The following is a 7,478-nucleotide window of genomic DNA, read 5'->3' on the forward strand; positions in this document are numbered from 1 at the left end:
CCAAATAAGCTTTATACGTACCTCTCTGGAAGTATCAATTCTTCAGAAATTCGTCAACAACCTTGGGTGTCTTGACTTTTAATGACATGTTTCAGAAACTGAATCTGGACCTTAGCTCAAATTTCTTAAAAGTTTCGGTATGGGGATAAAGTTGCATGTTGATGAGAAGTAATGAATAAATTCTTCGTTTTGCCTTGCTTGTGTGTGAAGCTTTTTTTTTTTTTTTTTACTAATTAAACTGTCTTTATCTGCATCCAAAAGTTTTTTGCATTGTGCTCTTCCAATTCTCTCTGCCATCCTGCTGAGGGGCAAGTGAGTAAGCAGCTGTGGTGGTCAACTCATCACACAGGAGAGCATTAATAGTGCTGATGGATATTTAAGGTTTGGCATGGAAAATTACCACATGTGGTTATGCTGCTAACTGTACTGCTGTAGGCTGTGACATTGAAACTTTATAAATAAAGTGTGTTTCACTCCTTTTTTTCAGAATGGAGATAACAACCTGACAAGCTGTTAAACTGTTAAACTAACTTAGGCATTGTCACCTATCATTATACAGGACTTYYATATCAAGCCTAAATCCTYGTTTCAATATTCCTCATGAAACTAATGAAACTGTGAGCTYTATTTGCTTATTCTTTTACCGAATGGGGTGGTTCAAGAATACTGCCTGGAAATCAGAAGAAAATTTCTGTTAGATGATGGATTATATGTATTGGAGCACCACCASAATAGGTGTTTCCAAACAGGGGTTATCGGTGTAATATTGAAGTATAATACAATTTTATCTCACTCAGCTGAAGAAATACAGAACTCTTCAGTCTATTCCACTTAACAGAGCTCATGGTATGCAGCCTGAARTACTAATTTGTGAAAATGGGACAGCCACATGGTTACAGAAAGTAAGTGGGATAAGAAGCTTGAAAAAGAAAATGTGAATTTATGTATTTATCTTTGTGGCCATCATTTTCCACAAAAAGTGCAGAAATAATAGTGCTCTGCTATTATGAGGCCCATTTCAATGATCAGAACATCTTTTTAGTTATTTTACAAATTGTGTAACAATGATCTTAACTTGGCAGGAATGTCAGTTAATTAGTCAGTGATTAACTGAGATTTATTCARCATTTTGAGCAACCATTGGCAATATTTGAAATTTTCAAGAGCTGCATCCAGAATAGCTGCTGACTCAAAGCTCTGCATATCTGCCTAATAATTTCAAACAGACAATCCTCAGGTACTTCTTTAAATGAAGAGCCTATTGACTGCAGAGTGCAGGTGGTTAAACAGAACATTGCAAACATGTCCAAGTGGGAAAAAGAAACAATGAAGGCTGCTTATCACACAGTATTCAATTTGTGCTGAGGTTTTACATCCTCTTTCCAAGTGTTCAAGTAATGCAATTGAGAGTGAACACAAYACCTCTGTCCACAGATCTCCCAAGYGATGTAAGTAACACTTATTTCTRGCTGACAAGACTATCTCACCTTCTCTGAGCATCAACATGGTTTTAACAGTGTTTTTGCAATGTCTAGGGTGGTAAGGTAAACTACTCTTTATCCTCATCTGCAGGAACTGACATTTTAACTGGCTACATAACCTCTGGTATACTAGCAGAATTTGAAGAGAAGTCGAGCACTGCTGGAAAAAAAATTGCTGATATTTGTAGTCCTCAGTCCACAGAAGTTCATAAAGTAACAYAAAATATGTTACAGTGATTTACTGGTTGGTTTGTTTTTACAGTGTCCATTGTCAAGTAAAATGTGTACTAATAGAACTCAAGTGCAAACTTGGTAGTTGTAGAAAACCAGGCTAGAAGCCTGACCTCACACCCTCAACTCCCTACTGGCGTGAGAATCCTTATAGGGATAATCCTCAGAGACATCATTGTTCCCAAGTGGAAAAGTCCTCCCCTTTAATAAAACAATAAATGTATTTATTCTTCTGAATTCATGAACAACAGTGGTTGTATTGTATTGGTTTCCAGTGAAGTTTCAAAGCTTGCATGTGGACCTGGTCTCAAATTTTTGACCTGTCTATGGTTAACAGGCACCAGGTGGAATTGAACTTTAGAAATTTGAGAGTTRAGTGATGAAGAAAGTCCAACAATTAAGGGTAGAATTGCAACCAATACTAAATTATAACTGTTTATATAAATGCTATATAATAAACAGAGATAATACTATCTCTTTTGTGACACACTAAATTGGTGTTTTGCCTTGTTACAAAAAAAAAAGGTATTATAATTTAAAAAATGTTCTGTATGACATTTTTGTTCTATTCTTGCAAATATACCCATTGTCACACAGAATAATATTCACTAATTTTGAGGTAGAATTTTATAGTAAAATTAGGATTTTTTTCTCACTATAGAAAAAGAATTATTGGCACAGTTTGCTTTATTGCATTCTAAAGCAACAAATATTTTGACTAAACACTGTTATTTATTTTTTATTTAATTGTTATAGATGGTCATTATYTTTTACTTTTCTGAACTACAGCATCACAAGCAGTTCCTGAATCACTGACAGCTGAATAAGACCATGACTGCAGCTTCTACTAAAGCATCTTCACTTTCTTCCAAAAGAATATGTAGCTATTTTACTCAAAGGAAACTAGATAACTACCAATAGTAGATTTATCATTCTGTAATAGATGTGGGTGTTCACATGCTACTGTACTCAAGGTGAAAAAARCAATTATAAACATTGCAGTAAATAAGGGTGTCCAAGAGGTTTAAATACCTTATAACACTTTCAGGATCMCTGGAAAATAGGGCAGGAGGTAAATCAAGTTTGTATTCATTCAGAAAGTAATTTGGGATACTCTGAAACAAAACCATGTGAAGCTGTGGTGAACCCAAGTATTTTCTGCAATGTAATTAAAAGTGTTTAAATTTACCATTGTTTGCAAAAAAAAAAAAAAAAAAAAAAAAAAAAAAAAGGAAAATAAAAACAAAATAAAAAAACTGCATTGTAAGAGGGTTATTCAATAGGACATAGAGGAACTTCAACATCTGAGACACTTTCTTTTAACTTTGTTGGACTCAAGAGCCAACATAATTTTGTTACTAATTATAATCTTGGACTAGTTCTAGAACTAACTTTGTAGGGAGAGTAATTTCAGGGCAAATAGCACCAAGAAGGTATCATGGCAGAAACATTCTGCAAAATTCCCAATTATAATTGTAAACCCAGGCATCTCTCCCTTTAATTTAAAAACATTAAAATAATTATTGCTGAAATAGACAAATGTAGCAATAGATAAAATTAAACAGATATTTGTGAAACCTTTCCCTCAACAAAAGAGTGGCAATAACAAAATGAGAAAAAAAAAACTTGCGAACTTTTTTTTATTATTATTACTATTTTGTTTTATTGAATAAATAAATGACAATTGGAATAGGTATCCCTTTACCTGAGGCATGGAATTTTACAGATTTCTTCCTAAATAACTCTCTGCTGATATAACTGCTAGATTAAAAATCAATTTTTAACCATTCTCATAAAGCAATATCTTTAATTAAAATATAAATTAGAGGTATTTGGGACATAAAAATACCAATAAACTCTGCTGAAGGTAAAAATGTTTTCCACACTTTATCAGTTCTCTAAAGAGACAAAACCATTTCAATACTATATATTGTCATTAACTTCAGTTGTCTTTGCCCTTTATTACAGCATTAAAAGAATGAACAATAGAATTCCTTTTCCTCTAGGATGGTTGAGACATGATGTTCACCAGGTTTTAAGTGGGCCAAGTRGAACTTCTGCAAATTCCATGGGAACTGTTCCTAGGCTGGGAATTCTCACTGTTAAAGCCTAACACATTTTCAGTTTGATCATTTATCCACACTGTCTCAGCACAAGTTAARAAAATTCCTTTTCCATATAACCAACTATTGAGAAATTATTATTATTATTATTTTTTTTTTATGACAGGGTAGATCATGCTTCTAAAAAAAGAAAAATCACAACAAAGTTGAGTAAAAAAAATAATCTATCGATAACTAACCAYCAGCAGAAATCACACTAGAATTATGTAGTCTGTCCTGTGGTGATGCCTGATCYTTTAAAAGCTTTTAATCAGGTAGGTCTGTCAATCTCAAAGTTGAATCTCTTCTTCARCTTCCCAAGATCCACAAATTGCCTACTCAAAGACCTCGTATCAACTAGGATGAGCTTTACAGTAGCCCAAGGTCTATCAATAARAAAGTAAAATATGGAAAATCACCAGGACCTCAACTAAATTCTTCACTTTTCACTCACAATCTCCTTATGTTCGTATTTTTCTTCCAGATTCATGGCACTCTTCTAAGCCCCCTGCACACAGGAGGGGAAAGAYTATCTCAGGAAAAAGTGTGAGTGTGGAGAAGATGAGGAAGAGGCCAGAAAGCTGCTTGAGGGTGAAGGCATCCTTCTTCCCCAGCTGTGTGAATGTACTTACCTTTCACTATCTGCTCTATAATTTTTATAAGAATAACCTCTTTATACTAGCAGTTTATTTTCAATGCTCTTTAACAAACTTTATTTAGCAAACTTTCACAATACTCATGTGATGCTTTTAAGCYTTTTGCTGGGTGTTTGAAGTAAATCACTTGGACTTCATGTTATGCACGTTCTTTCTTACTATAAGTGCCTTATTTCTTCAAGTAATCTCCTCTCATCCTTTCCCAAGACTCTTCACTTTCTGTTGATTTAATCYCTGATTTCTGTGAACACCACTTTTCCATTCAGAGAAAAGCAAATTATTTTCTTGAAACAAATGAATTCATCATAGATTATTACAGGTTGGCACAAGCAAAAGAGAAAAAGGAACTGTGAATAAGAATTGCTAAGATTTAGCTTGTTATAAAATAATTCCTTGCTTGAAAAGATGCAGTACAATACAAATCCATAARTACTGGCAGGAAAATTGTCAGCTCACCAAGCATACTTTGGGTGCAGGTTTTTACAGGTGAGATAGATCATTTTCTGCAGATGTAACCTAAAGGAGACAGTTTCTTCAAAAAGCAAAATGTTTTCTTTCTCCTCCTTATTATGAGGAAGGGAAAGCAGGGAGAAAGGACCTCTAGCATTTTCTACCTACCAGTGGGAGATGTTTCATATAAAACATCAAAGACAATACAAAGTCTTCAGTAGCTTTGCAGAGTCTACTGCTCTTTCCTTTTGGGGAAAAAGAAAAAAAGAAAAGCCTCCAATTGTGGAATTGTCATTGCATTTTACACAAAACTGACTAAATTGTATTTTGAAGTCTTCTTCATATTTCAGCTTTTTGGAACTATGCTCCTGGGATACTATTATTTCCAACCAGAAACATGATTTTCATCTACTGTGGCCATTATCTGGTGTTTTCTCAGTAATCTATTCCCTCACATTTTACCTGCCATAAAATATGACTCTAATCCTATCCAGGCTGTCAAGCTTTCCTTTTTTCTAACAAGATTCCAATCCATACTTTTATATCAGATTTCCACAGCTGCTATAGCTGTGTTCTGATTCTGGGTTGTTTTTTTGGTTTTTTTGGTTTTTTTGTTTTGTTTTGTTTTTTTTTGTTTTGTTTTTGTTTTTGTTTTTGGTTTTTTTTTTAATGTATTCTGCAGAGATTTGTATTATATTTCAAAATCTATGAAAGTTTATATAGAGTAGCAATTACTTAACTCTGGGCAAAAATTTGACATCATTTGCAGAGATGTAGAGAATTCATTGTTAGGCAGTAATCAGGTAKCTCACAGATATTTTTAGATCATTTCATGCAATGCAGTAGAGGGGGAAAAAAAGACAGGAAAAAAAGAAAAAAATGAGAAATTTCTGTTATGAACTGAAATAATGAGTCCCATTATTTACAGAAAATGAAATCTTCAAATCTCATACAAAACTGTAAATAACCTCAAAACAAGCTAGAACCTCTTTATGACAACAATGGCATCCTGCAGCTTACATACTTCATGTCGGATCCAGTCTGTTCACATTTTGTAACTGATGCTCACAGATATAAATGGCACAATTGATTTTAGTCTTAAAAAAGGCATGAGAGCATTAAATCTACCTGTAGTAAGAGCAGTTTTTAATGGCCATCAGAATAATACATGGAGAGACATGAAATTGCTGAATGAAATTTATGGCCCATGTTATGAAGGAAGTCAGACTGTATGATCACAATCATTGCTCTGAGACCAAAATTAACAAATCTAAGAAAAAATTAAATTATTGKCTTGACCAGCTAAAAAAGAAATAATTTATAAAAAGCTAGAAAATGGCAGAGTAATTTCAAAAGGAATGGGTTCCTAAGTATTTCAAACTCATTTAGAAATTAAACTAATGCTCGATGTTACATCAAATGACCATAATTGATCTTATTCTCTTACCTCAAAGAAAACAGACACTTCTGAAGACAGGTTCAGAAACTTTTTGAGGGGATATTGTTTRGTATTCTTCCAGCTCTAAAACTGTCCACGGATAAAAGGAATATATGAGAATGAAGCATGTGAACAAAAATTTGTAGCCTATGGAAGATACTGAAATATAAATGTGTTGACTTCCAGCATTTCACTGCTAGAGGTGAATAATGTACATTCTCTTGAAAATAGGGGKTTTTTTGTTTGTTCTTTTTATATCTTATATTCTTGTATTTGTTTAGAAGTGTACCATGAAACATAGATAAGTTTTTTTCCACCTATTAAGAATTCCATACTTGGAAGCTGAGCATTGCCTGCAATACAAAGAAAAAAAATAAAATAGACTGATAGTTGTTCAAAGTTACTCAGAGCTTTGTGATGTTAAAATAAGATCTAATTTTTATGATTTGAAATATATTTCAGTGTTGCTACATTCAGAGCCCAAAGCCATAAACCTTGGAGTGTTTTCTGYAGACTCCCAAAACATGATTTCCTACCCTGTAGTCCCATATTAGCCTTAGCAGAAGTTTCTGCCATGGAACCACCTATGTTATAACAGCTTTGCAGTTCTAATTTCTGTTTGCAAATTTACATTACAGCTAAGTAATTCATTACAGTTTGATTTTATTTTCTTTTTATTAAACAGCAGGCAGAGGGGCCCATCTGCAGATGTTGAGACACTATCAAAAGAAATGGCCAGATCTGACARTTCTTATTTGAAAAACAGCAGTTGCTTTAGGAATTCATTTAATCTGGGAGTAATATAGAATCCCTGATCTTGTTTTCCTAAAAATGCATTAGCATGTTAAGCAACCAAGTTAAGTTCTGATTGYCAAGTACTGGGGAAAATTAGGGCTCTTTAGCTCGAAAACTGCTATTAACAGAAATTTGTGATGTGTGAGAGAAGATGGCACATCCTTAAAGTAAGACATTTACACAAGTCTTCCACATTTCAAAGTGCTGAGTAAATTCACTTTTACTGTGGGGAGATTGTAGACATGCCCCCAGTGTTTTAATTCATTGACCATAGCCCTCTGCCTTTTGCAACCCAAAGAGATCTGGCTTCTTGATATCAAGTATA

This window comes from Malurus melanocephalus, unplaced genomic scaffold (genome assembly GCF_030028575.1).
Source record: "Malurus melanocephalus ecotype Western Australia unplaced genomic scaffold, MMel_1.1 scaffold_200, whole genome shotgun sequence".
Lineage (NCBI taxonomy): Eukaryota > Metazoa > Chordata > Aves > Passeriformes > Maluridae > Malurus > Malurus melanocephalus.